The sequence below is a fragment of the Hypanus sabinus genome, chromosome 2 (genome assembly GCF_030144855.1).
Source record: "Hypanus sabinus isolate sHypSab1 chromosome 2, sHypSab1.hap1, whole genome shotgun sequence".
Classification (NCBI taxonomy): domain Eukaryota; kingdom Metazoa; phylum Chordata; class Chondrichthyes; order Myliobatiformes; family Dasyatidae; genus Hypanus; species Hypanus sabinus.
In genome coordinates, this window is record NC_082707.1 from 96,695,175 (window position 1) to 96,710,066 (window position 14,892).

Sequence of the window (14,892 nt, forward strand, 5' to 3'; positions counted from 1 at the left end):
TTAAGAGTCTGAAATGATGGTGACCTGAAGCTATCTCATTATATATGCTGTAATTCCTGTTTAATCTGCCTACTGAGGAAGTTGACTGTACAATAGATTGTTTTCTTTGAGACTTATTTCCAGGATGATCTCTACTTCATACAGGCACACCACAACCTCATTCCCCTATCCCACCATTGATCTTCACTGCCCAATGTTCATACGTTTTTCTAATCCTGCCCAAATTCTCAGACAACCACCATCTTCCCTGAAATGTCTGAGATCCTTTCTGTTCTGGAATGCAATTTTTCTCTCCAAATCTCTCCCCTCCTCCTTACTCCCTCGTCTTACTCTACACTCTCCTTCCTCCAGACCTCCAAACCATTGGCTTCCCCTCTGTCATAGACGTTGGGGAACGTCTATGGAGTCTTCCTTCATTTCCCACATAATCTGCTCTCACCCACTCCAGGCAGAACAACAATTCAGCAGATTGTCCTGATAAAGGGTCTTGGCTCAAAATGATTTATTCCTCTCCGTAGATGCTGCCTGACTTGCTGAGTTTCTCATTTTGTGTGTGTGGCTCAATATTTTCAGCATCTGCAGAGTCTCTTGCATTTGTTGAGATCCCTTGCTCCCACCATCTGTCTATGTCTACCGGCTGTACCACTGGTCACATTTTCCCTCCCATTCCCTACTATCTCTCTATGTCTACCGGTTGTACCACCAGTCGCATTTTCCCTCCCATTCCCCACTATCTCTCCAAGTCTACCGGTTGTACCACCAGTCGCATTTTCCCTCCCATTCCCCACTATCTCTCCAAGTCTACCAGTTGTACCACCAGTCGCATTTTCCCTCCCATTCCCCACTATCTCTCCAAGTCTACCGGCTGTACCACCAGTCACATTTTCCCTCCCATTCCCCACTATCTCTCTATGTCTACCGGTTGTACCACCAGTCGCATTTTCCCTCCCATTCCCCACTATCTCTCTATGTCTACCGGCTGTACCACTGGTCACATTTTCCCTCCCATTCCCCACTATCTCTCTATGTCTACCGGTTGTACCACCAGTCGCATTTTCCCTCCCATTCCCCACTATCTCTCTATGTCTACCGGCTGTACCACCAGTCGCATTTTCCCTCCCATTCCACACTATCTCTCTATGTCTACCGGCTGTACCACCAGTCGCATTTTCCCTCCCATTCCCCACTATCTCTCCAAGTCTACCGGCTGTACCACCGGTCACATTTTCCCTCCCATTCCCCACTATCTCCAAGTCTACCGGTTGTACCACCAATCGCATTTTCCCTCCCATTCCCCACTATCTCTCCAAGTCTACCGGCTGTACCACCAGTCGCATTTTCCCTCCCATTCCCCACTATCTCTCCAAGTCTACCGGCTGTACCACCAGTCACATTTTCCCTCCCATTCCCCACTATCTCTCCAAGTCTACCGGCTGTACCACCAGTCACATTTTCCCTCCCATTCCCCAATATCTCTCCAAGACTACCGGCTGTACCACCAGTCACATTTTCCCTCCCATTCCCCACTATCTCTCTATGTCTACCGGCTGTACCACTGGTCACATTTTCCCTCCCATTCCCCACTATCTCTCTATGTCTACCGGTTGTACCACTGGTCACATTTTCCCACCCATTCCCCATTATCTCTCTATGTCTACCGGCTGTACCACTGGTCACATTTTCCCTCCCATTTCCCACTATCTCTCCAAGTCTACCGGTTGTACCACTGGTCACATTTTCCCTCCCATTCCCCACTATCTCTCTATGTCTACCGGTTGTACCACCAGTCACATTTTCCCTCCCATTCCCCACTATCTCTCTATGTCTACCGGCTGTACCACTGGTCACATTTTCCCTCCCATTCCCCATTATCTCTCCAAGTCTACCAGCTGTACCACCAGTCACATTTTCCCTCCCATTCCCCACTATCTCTCCAAGTCTACCGGTTGTACCACCAGTCGCATTTTCCCTCCCATTCCCCACTATCTCTCTATGTCTACCGGTTGTACCACCAGTCACATTTTCCCTCCCATTCCCCACTATCTCTCTAAGTCTACTGGTTGTACCACCAGTCACATTTTCCCTCCCATTCCCCACTATCTCTCCAAGTCTACTGGTTGTACCACCAGTCACATTTTCCCTCCCATTCCCCAATATCTCTCCAAGTCTACCGGCTGTACCACCAGTCGCATTTTCCCTCCCATTCCCCACTATCTCTCCAAGTCTACCGGCTGTACCACTGGTCACATTTTCCCTCCCATTCCCCACTATCTCTCTATGTCTACCGGCTGTACCACTGGTCACATTTTCCCACCCATTCCCCATTATCTCTCTATGTCTACCGGCTGTACCACTGGTCACATTTTCCCTCCCATTCCCCACTATCTCTCTATGTCTACCGGCTGTACCACCAGTCGCATTTTCCCTCCCATTCCCCAATATCTCTCTATGTCTACCGGTTGTACCACCAGTCACATTTTCCCTCCCATTCCCCACTATCTCTCTAAGTCTACCAGCTGTACCACCAGTCACATTTTCCCTCCAATTCCCCACTATCTCTCCAAGTCTACTGGTTGTACCACCAGTCACATTTTCCCTCCCATTCCCCACTATCTCTCCAAGTCTACCTGCTGTACCACTGGTCACATTTTCCCTCCCATTCCCCACTATCTCTCCAAGTCTACCGGCTGTACCACCAGTCACATTTTCCCTCCCAATCCCCACTATCTCTCTATGTCTACCAGTTGTACCACCAGTCGCATTTTCCCTCCCATTCCCCACTATCTCTCTATGTCTACCGGCTGCACCACCAGTCACATTTTCCCTCCCATTCCCCACTATCTCTCCAAGTCTACTGGTTGTACCACCAGTCGCATTTTCCCTCCCATTCCCGACTATCTCTCTATGTCTACCGGTTGTACCACTGGTCACATTTTCCCTCCCATTCCCCACTATCTCTCTATGTCTACCGGTTGTACCACCAGTCGCATTTTCCCTCCCATTCCCCACTATCTCTCTATGTCTACCGGCTGTACCACCAGTCACATTTTCCCTCCCATTCCCCACTATCTCTCCAAGTCTACTGGTTGTACCACTGGTCACATTTTCCCTCCCATTCCCCACTATCTCTCCAAGTCTACCGGCTGTACCACCAGTCGCATTTTCCCTCCCATTCCCCAATATCTCTCCAAGACTACCGGCTGTACCACCAGTCGCATTTTCCCTCCCATTCCCCAATATCTCTCTATGTCTACCGGTTGTACCACCAGTCACATTTTCCCTCCCATTCCCCACTATCTCTCTAAGTCTACCAGCTGTACCACCAGTCACATTTTCCCTCCAATTCCCCACTATCTCTCCAAGTCTACTGGTTGTACCACCAGTCACATTTTCCCTCCCATTCCCCACTATCTCTCCAAGTCTACCTGCTGTACCACTGGTCACATTTTCCCTCCCATTCCCCACTATCTCTCCAAGTCTACCGGCTGTACCACCAGTCACATTTTCCCTCCCATTCCCCACTATCTCTCTATGTCTACCAGTTGTACCACCAGTCGCATTTTCCCTCCCATTCCCCACTATCTCTCTATGTCTACCGGCTGTACCACCAGTCACATTTTCCCTCCCATTCCCCACTATCTCTCCAAGTCTACTGGTTGTACCACTGGTCACATTTTCCCTCCCATTCCCCACTATCTCTCCAAGTCTACCGGCTGTACCACCAGTCGCATTTTCCCTCCCATTCCCCAATATCTCTCCAAGACTACCGGCTGTACCACCAGTCGCATTTTCCCTCCCATTCCCCACTATCTCTCCAAGTCTACCGGCTGTACCACCAGTAGCATTTTCCCTCCCATTCCCCACTATCTCTCTATGTCTACCGGCTGTACCACTGGTCACATTTTCCCTCCTATTCCCCACTATCTCTCTATGTCTACCGGCTGTACCACCAGTCACATTTTCCCTCCCATTCCCCACTATCTCTCCAAGTCTACCGGCTGTACCACCAGTCACATTTTCCCTCCCATTCCCCACTATCTCTCTATGTCTACCGGTTGTACCACCAGTCGCATTTTCCCTCCCATTCCCCACTATCTCTCTATGTCTACCGGCTGTACCACTGGTCACATTTTCCCTCCCATTCCCCACTATCTCTCTATGTCTACCGGCTGTACCACCAGTCACATTTTCCCTCCCATTCCCCACTATCTCTCCAAGTCTACTGGTTGTACCACCAGTCGCATTTTCCCTCCCATTCCCGACTATCTCTCCAAGTCTACTGGTTGTACCACCAGTCACATTTTCCCTCCCATTCCCCACTATCTCTCCAAGTCTATCAGCTGTACCACCAGTCACATTTTCCCTCCAATTCCCGACTATCTCTCCAAGTCTACTGGTTGTACCACCGGTCACATTTTCCCTCCCATTCCCCACTATCTCTCCAAGTCTACTGGTTGTACCACTGGTCACATTTTCCCTCCCATTCCCCACTATCTCTCTATGTCTACCGGTTGTACCACCAGTCGCATTTTCCCTCCCATTCCCCACTATCTCTCCAAGTCTACCGGCTGTACCACCGGTCACATTTTCCCTCCCATTCCCCACTATCTCTCTATGTCTACCAGTTGTACCACCAGTCACATTTTCCCTCCCACTCCCTACTATCTCTCTATGTCTACCGGTTGTACCACCAGTCACATTTTCCCTCCCATTCCCCACTATCTCTCTATGTCTACCGGCTGTACCACCAGTCACATTTTCCCTCCCATTCCCCACTATCTCTCCAAGTCTACCAGCTGTACCACCAGTCACATTTTCCCTCCCATTCCCCACTATCTCTCTATGTCTACCGGTTGTACCACCAGTCACATTTTCCCTCCCATTCCCCACTATCTCTCTATGTCTACCGGCTGTACCACCAGTCACATTTTCCCTCCCATTCCCCACTATCTCTCCAAGTCTACTGGTTGTACCACCAGTCACATTTTCCCTCCCATTCCCCACTATCTCTCCAAGTCTACTGGTTGTACCACCAGTCACATTTTCCCTCCCATTCCCCACTATCTCTCCAAGTCTACTGGTTGTACCACCAGTCACATTTTCCCTCCCATTCCCCAATATCTCTCCAAGTCTACTGGTTGTACCACCAGTCGCATTTTCCCTCCCATTCCCCAATATCTCTCCAAGTCTACCGGCTGTACCACTGGTCACATTTTCCCTCCCATTCCCCACTATCTCTCTATGTCTACCGGCTGTACCACTGGTCACATTTTCCCACCCATTCCCCATTATCTCTCTATGTCTACCGGCTGTACCACTGGTCACATTTTCCCTCCCATTCCCCACTATCTCTCTATGTCTACCGGCTGTACCACTGGTCACATTTTCCCTCCCATTCCCCACTATCTCTCTATGTCTACCGGTTGTACCACCGGTCACATTTTCCCTCCCATTCCCCACTATCTCTCTATGTCTACCGGCTGTACCACTGGTCACATTTTCCTTCCCATTCCCCACTATCTCTCTATGTCTACCGGTTGTACCACCAGTCACATTTTCCCTCCCATTCCCCACTATCTCTCTATGTCTACCGGCTGTACCACCAGTCACATTTTCCCTCCCATTCCCCACTATCTCTCCAAGTCTACCAGCTGTACCACCAGTCACATTTTCCCTCCCATTCCCCACTATCTCTCCAAGTCTACTGGTTGTACCACCAGTCACATTTTCCCTCCCATTCCCCACTATCTCTCTATGTCTACCGGTTGTACCACCAGTCGCATTTTCCCTCCCATTCCCCACTATCTCTCTCTAAGTCTACCGGCTGTACCACCAGTCGCATTTTCCCTCCCATTCCCCAATATCTCTCCAAGTCTACCGGCTGTACCACCAGTCGCATTTTCCCTCCCATTCCCCACTATCTCTCCAAGTCTACCGGCTGTACCACTGGTCACATTTTCCCTCCCATTCCCCACTATCTCTCTATGTCTACCGGCTGTACCACTGGTCACATTTTCCCACCCATTCCCCATTATCTCTCTATGTCTACCGGCTGTACCACTGGTCACATTTTCCCTCCCATTCCCCACTATCTCTCTATGTCTACCGGCTGTACCACTGGTCACATTTTCCCACCCATTCCCCACTATCTCTCTATGTCTACCGGCTGTACCACTGGTCACATTTTCCCTCCCATTCCCCACTATCTCTCTATGTCTACCGGTTGTACCACCAGTCGCATTTTCCCTCCCATTCCCCACTATCTCTCCAAGTCTACCGGCTGTACCACCAGTCACATTTTCCCTCCCATTCCCCACTATCTCTCTATGTCTACCGGTTGTACCACCAGTCGCATTTTCCCTCCCATTCCACACTATCTCTCCAAGTCTACCGGCTGTACCACCAGTCACATTTTCCCTCCCATTCCCCACTATCTCTCTATGTCTACCGGCTGTACCACCAGTCACATTTTCCCTCCCATTCCCCACTATCTCTCCAAGTTTACTGGTTGTACCACCAGTCGCATTTTCCCTCCCATTCCCGACTATCTCTCCATGTCTACCGGCTGTACCACCAGTCACATTTTCCCTCCCATTCCCCACTATCTCTCCAAGTCTACTGGTTGTACCACTGGTCACATTTTCCCTCCCATTCCCCACTATCTCTATATGTGTCTACCGGTTGTACCACCAGTCGCATTTTCCCTCCCATTCCCCACTATCTCTCTATGTCTACCGGTTGTACCACCAGTCGCATTTTCCCTCCCATTCCCCACTATCTCTCTATGTCTACCGGCTGTACCACCAGTCACATTTTCCCTCCCATTCCCCACTATCTCTCCAAGTCTACTGGTTGTACCACTGGTCACATTTTCCCTCCCATTCCCCACTATCTCTCTATGTCTACCGGCTGTACCACCAGTCACATTTTCCCTCCCATTCCCCACTATCTCTCCAAGTCTACTGGTTGTACCACCAGTCACATTTTCCCTCCCATTCCCCACTATCTCTCCAAGTCTACTGGTTGTACCACCAGTCACATTTTCCCTCCCATTCCCCACTATCTCTCCAAGTCTACTGGTTGTACCACCAGTCACATTTTCCCTCCCATTCCCCACTATCTCTCTATGTCTACCGGTTGTACCACCAGTCACATTTTCCCTCCCATTCCCCACTATCTCTCCAAGTCTACCGGCTGTACCACCAGTCACATTTTCCCTCCCATTCCCCACTATCTCTCCAAGTCTACCGGCTGTACCACTGGTCACATTTTCCCTCCCATTCCCCACTATCTCTCCAAGTCTACCGGCTGTACCACTGGTCACATTTTCCCTCCCATTCCCCACTATCTCTCTATGTCTACCGGCTGTACCACTGGTCACATTTTCCCACCCATTCCCCATTATCTCTCTATGTCTACCGGCTGTACCACTGGTCACATTTTCCCTCCCATTCCCCACTATCTCTCTATGTCTACCGGCTGTACCACTGGTCACATTTTCCCTCCCATTCCCCACTATCTCTCCAAGTCTACTGGTTGTACCACCAGTCACATTTTCCCTCCCATTCCCCACTATCTCTCCAAGTCTACTGGTTGTACCACTGGTCACATTTTCCCTCCCATTCCCCACTATCTCTCTATGTGTTTACCGGTTGTACCACCAGTTGCATTTTCCCTCCCATTCCCCACTATCTCTCTATGTCTACCGGCTGTACCACTGGTCACATTTTCCCTCCCATTCCCCACTATCTCTCTATGTCTACCGGTTGTACCACCAGTCACATTTTCCCTCCCATTCCCCACTATCTCTCCAAGTCTACTGGTTGTACCACCAGTCACATTTTCCCTCCCATTCCCCACTATCTCTCCAAGTCTACTGGTTGTACCACCAGTCACATTTTCCCTCCCATTCCCCACTATCTCTCCAAGTCTACTGGTTGTACCACCAGTCACATTTTCCCTCCCATTCCCCACTATCTCTCTATGTCTACCGGTTGTACCACCAGTCACATTTTCCCTCCCATTCCCCAATATCTCTCCAAGTCTACCGGCTGTACCACCAGTCGCATTTTCCCTCCCATTCCCCACTATCTCTCCAAGTCTACCGGCTGTACCACTGGTCACATTTTCCCTCCCATTCCCCACTATCTCTCTATGTCTACCGGCTGAACCACTGGTCACATTTTCCCACCCATTCCCCATTATCTCTCTATGTCTACCGGCTGTACCACTGGTCACATTTTCCCTCCCATTCCCCACTATCTCTCTATGTCTACCGGCTGTACCACTGGTCACATTTTCCCTCCCATTCCCCACTATCTCTCTATGTCTACCGGTTGTACCACCAGTCGCATTTTCCCTCCCATTCCCCACTATCTCTCCAAGTCTACCGGCTGTACCACCGGTCACATTTTCCCTCCCATTCCCCACTATCTCTCTATGTCTACCAGTTGTACCACCAGTCACATTTTCCCTCCCATTCCCCACTATCTCTCTATGTCTACCGGCTGTACCACCAGTCACATTTTCCCTCCCATTCCCCACTATCTCTCCAAGTCTACCAGCTGTACCACCAGTCACATTTTCCCTCCCATTCCCCACTATCTCTCCAAGTCTACTGGTTGTACCACCAGTCACATTTTCCCTCCCATTCCCCACTATCTCTCTATGTCTACCGGTTGTACCACCAGTCGCATTTTCCCTCCCATTCCCCACTATCTCTCTCTAAGTCTACCGGCTGTACCACTGGTCACATTTTCCCTCCCATTCCCCACTATCTCTCTATGTCTACCGGTTGTACCACCAGTCGCATTTTCCCTCCCATTCCCCACTATCTCTCTATGTCTACCGGCTGTACCACCGGTCACATTTTCCCTCCCATTCCCCACTATCTCTCCAAGTCTACTGGTTGTACCACCAGTCACATTTTCCCTCCCATTCCCCACTATCTCTCCAAGTCTACTGGTTGTACCACCAGTCACATTTTCCCTCCCATTCCCCACTATCTCTCCAAGTCTACTGGTTGTACCACCAGTCGCATTTTCCCTCCCATTCCCCACTATCTCTCCAAGTCTACCGGCTGTACCACCAGTCACATTTTCCCTCCCATTCCCCACTATCTCTCTATGTCTACCGGTTGTACCACTGGTCACATTTTCCCTCCCATTCCCCCACTATCTCTCTATGTCTACCGGTTGTACCACCAGTCGCATTTTCCCTCCCATTCCCCACTATCTCTCTATGTCTACCGGCTGTACCACCAGTCACATTTTCCCTCCCATTCCCCACTATCTCTCTATGTCTACCGGCTGTACCACCAGTCACATTTTCCCTCCCATTCCCTACTATCTCTCCAAGTCTACTGGTTGTACCACCAGTCGCATTTTCCCTCCCATTCCCGACTATCTCTCCAAGTCTACTGGTTGTACCACTGGTCACATTTTCCCTCCCATTCCCCACTATCTCTCCAAGTCTACTGGTTGTACCACTGGTCACATTTTCCCTCCCATTCCCCACTATCTCTCCAAGTCTACTGGTTGTACCACTGGTCACATTTTCCCTCCCATTCCCCACTATCTCTCCAAGTCTACTGGTTGTACCACTGGTCACATTTTCCCTCCCATTCCCCATTATCTCTCTATGTCTACCGGTTGTACCACCAGTCACATTTTCCCTCCCATTCCCGACTATCTCTCCAAGTCTACTGGTTGTACCACCGGTCACATTTTCCCTCCCATTCCCCACTATCTCTCCAAGTCTACTGGTTGTACCACTGGTCACATTTTCCCTCCCATTCCCCACTATCTCTCCAAGTCTACCGGCTGTACCACTGGTCACATTTTCCCTCCCATTCCCCACTATCTCTCCAAGTCTACCGGCTGTACCACCGGTCACATTTTCCCTCCCATTCCCCACTATCTCTCTATGTCTACCAGTTGTACCACCAGTCACATTTTCCCTCCCATTCCCCACTATCTCTCTATGTCTACCGGCTGTACCACTGGTCACATTTTCCTTCCCATTCCCCACTATCTCTCTATGTCTACCGGCTGTACCACTGGTCACATTTTCCCTCCCATTCCCCACTATCTCTCCAAGTCTACCGGCTGTACCACCGGTCACATTTTCCCTCCCATTCCCCACTATCTCTCTATGTCTACCGGCTGTACCACTGGTCACATTTTCCCTCCCATTCCCCACTATCTCTCTATGTCTACCGGCTGTACCACTGGTCACATTTTCCCTCCCATTCCCCACTATCTCTCTATGTCTACCGGTTGTACCACCAGTCGCATTTTCCCTCCCATTCCCCACTATCTCTCCAAGTCTACTGGTTGTACCACCAGTCACATTTTCCCTCCCATTCCCCACTATCTCTCTATGTCTACCGGCTGTACCACTGGTCACATTTTCCCTCCCATTCCCCACTATCTCTCTATGTCTACCGGTTGTACCACCAGTCGCATTTTCCCTCCCATTTCCCACTATCTCTCTATGTCTACCGGCTGTACCACCAGTCACATTTTCCCTCCCATTCCCCCACTATCTCTCTATGTCTACCGGCTGTACCACTGGTCACATGTTCCCTCCCATTCCCCACTATCTCTCTATGTCTACCGGTTGTACCACCAGTCGCATTTTCCCTCCCATTCCCCACTATCTCTCCAAGTCTACCAGCTGTACCACCAGTCGCATTTTCCCTCCCATTCCCCACTATCTCTCCAAGTCTACCGGTTGTACCACCAGTCGCATTTTCCCTCCCATTCCCCACTATCTCTCTATGTCTACCGGTTGTACCACCAGTCGCATTTTCCCTCCCATTCCCCACTATCTCTCCAAGTCTACCGGCTGTACCACCAGTCACATTTTCCCTCCCATTCCCCACTATCTCTCTATGTCTACCGGCTGTACCACTGGTCACATTTTCCCTCCCATTCCCCACTATCTCTCTATGTCTACCGGCTGTACCACTGGTCACATTTTCCCTCCCATTCCCCACTATCTCTCCAAGTCTACAGGCTGTACCACCAGTCACATTTTCCCTCCCATTCCCCACCATTACTCCTGCTTTCCACAGGCATTCCTCTGTGATTCCCTGGCCCCATTCCTCTGTGATTCCTGGCCCCATTCCTCTGTGATTCCCTGGCCCCATTCCTCTGTGATTCCCTGGCCCCATTCCTCTGTGATTCCCTGGCCCCATTCCTCTGTGATTCCCTGGCCCCATTCCTCTGTGATTCCCTGGCCCCATTCCTCTGTGATTCCCTGGCCCCATTCCTCTGTGATTCACTGGCCCCATTCCTCTGTGATTCCCTGGCCCCATTCCTCTGTGGCACTTTCTCTTGCAATCATAGGCGATGTAATATCTGTCCCTTCGCCATCATCCAGGGACCTCAGCAGCTTTTCCACGTGAGTTATGGATTCATCTGCACCTCTTCCAACATTTATTGCTCATGATGCAGCCTTCTTTGCACTGGTAAAGCCAAGCATTGACTACCTGACTGTTTTGTGTCACATCTATGCTTTGTCCGCAAAGTCTGTCTGAGCTTCCAACTGCATTTTAATTCTCCTTCCCACTTCCACACTGACCTGTCTGCCCTTTGCCACCTTCATTGCTATGGGGAGGCTAACTGTAAACTGGATGAGCAATGTCTGATATTCCACTTAGAAAGCTTACAACCCAATGGTATCAACATTTGTTTTCAGTTTTGGGTAACCCACACTCCTAATAACCTTTCCTCTTACCCCCACTCACCTGTCGAGCTAAGTTGTTCTCCCTTTGGTCACCTTCCCCATCCTTTCCCCACCTGGTTCATGTACCGATCTCTGTCCCAGTTTTCCCTTGTGATGATATATACTGGCAAACTCTCCTCTTCCCTCTAAGTCCTGATGCAGGGCCTCAACCTAATATGTTGCCACACACCTGCCTCTGCCAGTGCTTTGCTCCAGATTCCAGCATCCATGCATCTGTCTGCTCCGCTGTCTCTGGCTTGCTGCCGCAGATCAATGCTAAACTTCTTGTCTTGGATGTCATCAGCTTTCAGTACAGTAGGTTCTGCCTGTGTTCTTTGATTCAGGAGATCAAGCACTGGGAGTCTGAGGGTGAGGCAAAGAAGGATTGGATATCCAAGAACACAGTGTGTGGCAGAGCAGGAGGATGGGGGAACATGACTGATCAAGGCAATGTTGAGATGACGGGAAAGTCTGAGGCAATCTGCCCAGTGTAGTCCCTTACTGCTTTGATTGCTGTATTCCTGCCGATTCAGCTCCACTCCAGCTGACTCGACAATGTGACCGTAAGTGGTGATCCCAAGAGTGCCTGCCCAGTAAAGTGATGCAAGTCAATACGCTATGTCTACATACTGTACCAGACAACTGGGGAAAAAACAGTTTAGTTTCTCATCTGCCATCTGGACAAAGCCAAAAAGACTGCACAAGTGAAAAATGTACAGGGCCTTTTATATGGGAGTGGAGAGCCTTGGCTGTGGGTCTGCTTCAGCTCAAGGCCAATTGCATGTCGTTCACAGCTGAGGTCAATGTCCTGTAGCATAGATACTGTGCTTTTCTGCAGTTCTGTTGGATTGTATTACTGCAATGGCAGTACCCGGTCCCCTGGTATACTGCTGATTGTGAACCAGTGCAGCTAATCTCCTAATAGCAAAGCTGATATAATGTATATGTGCAGATGATTAAACACTTCCTTTAATTCTTTTCGCTCCTTATGGAGCACAGGGTCTCAACAAAAGTCCTCCACTTTCTGCGATCTCTAACATGTTTTGCAGTCTCCCAAGTTTGGCCGGCGGCTTTCAGTCCATCCAAAAGCCTACGCCTCCAGGTTTGCTTTGGGCGACCTCTTCTTCTCTTCCCTTGTGGGTTCCATTCGAGTGATTGTCGAGTGACATCCGACTGGCTCTTCCTCAAGGTGTGGCTGACCCATCTCCAGTTCCTCCTCCTTATCTGGAATACAATGGGCTCTTGGTTTGCTCCCTTCCATAGGTCTAGGTTTGACACTCTGTCGTACCACTTGAGGCGGAGGATCTGCCGGAGGCATTTGTTGAGAAAGGTCTGGATCTTGCTGCAGTTGGTGTTAGTGATTCTCCATGTTTCGGATCCATATAGCAGGATGGCTTTCACATTGGAGCTGAATATACAGAGCTTAGTTTTGACAGAGATGGCCGTAGATCTCCAAACAGGTCTCAGGGTTGTGAAGGCATGTTGGGCTTTTCTGATCCTTGCTCTGATGTCCTCATCTGTACCTCTTGATTTACTGATTTTGCTTCCGAGGTAGGTGAATTTGTCTACATCTTCAACTATTTGTCCTTCAATCCGTAATGGCTCCTCTTGTTTGTTATTAATGCATAGAACTTTGGTCTTCTCCTGACTGATCTTAAGGCCTACTGGCTGTGAGGTCTCTCCCAAGGAATCTACTTTCTTCTGCATATCTTGAAGCCGGTGTGAGAGAAGAGCAAGATCATCTGCAAATGCCAGGTCTTCCAATTTCCCTGTTAATGTACACTGGATGCCTCTCTCTGAGCCAGCATAGACTGTTCTTGTAGCCCAGTCGAGTACCACAAGAAAAAGTAGAGGTGACAGCAGGCATCCCTGTCTGACTCCAGTAGTGACCAGGAACTCTTCGGACAGTCTCCCATTGTGGATGACCCTGCATGAGAAGCCATCATAAAGCTGCCTGATGATATTCACCATCTCTTTCAGTACGCCATAGTGTTGTAAGATGCTCCACATCAACTTTCTGTCCAGGCTGTCAAATGCCTTCTCAAAATCAATAAAACACACAAATAGTGGAGTTTGCCATTCTATTGTCTGCTCCACAATGACTCTAAGTGTAGCTATCTGGTCAATGCATGATCTCTCTTTCCTGAACCCTGCCTGCTCATCTCTAAGTCTCTAGTCAATGGTTTCTTTCATCTGCTCCAAGATGACCCTGGTGAGAACTTTGCTAGGAATGGACAACAAGGTGATCCCCCTCCACTTGCTACACAGTGAAAGACCTCCAGATTTTGGCAGCTTCACAAGGAGGCCCTTCTTCCAATCTGATGGGATCTCTCCTGTTCTCCATATCAAATTCAGCAGTATATGCAAATGTCCCACCATAACCTCTCCACCCTCTTTCAGTGCTTCTACAGGAACGTTGTCTTCTCCAGCAGCCTTGCCGTTCTTCAGGCTTTTAAGGGCTTTTCAAATTTCTTGCTTGGTGATTTCACCTATATTGATGTTGAGTGGGTCTCCAGGCTCCAGGTCAGGTGGGTTCTGTGGTGGTGGTCTATTCAAAACTTCCCGGAAGTGTTCCTTCCATCTCACCAGCTGATCTTCAACCGAAGTGAGCAGATGGCCTGTCTTGTCTCTAACAGGTCTGTTGAAATTGCTTTTCTTCCCTCTCAAAAGTTTAGTTGTCATGTAGAGTGCCTTGAGGTCCCCTTTACTGACCGCTGTTTCTGCTTGCTCTGCTGTTTCATTGAAGTATGACCTCTTGTCCTTTCTGAGCTGTTTCTACCCCTCCTTGGCCATCACGCTGTACCTGTTGGTGGCGATTTGTTTCTGTTGCTGGGTTCTGGCCTGATTCAACTCCTGTTTGAGCTTTTTCCTCTCCTCCACTTTCTGTCATGTCTCGTCCCTGATCCAAGGTTTATTGTTGACTGGTGGTCTTCCCAGTACTTCGCAGGCTCCTACAGTGGCCTGCTTGAAGGTAGTCCAGGCGTGTTCCACTGTTCTCTCATCTTGTTCCTCTATTTGAAGAACCCCAAAGTGGTTTTGCAAGGCGATGTGGAAATCTTTCTTGTTCTCTTCCGTCTGTAGTTTTCTAACATCAATCTTTATTCGTGTGTTCTGTTGCTTCTTCTTGGCTGACAGTTTCATCTTCAGCTTTGCAACGACCAA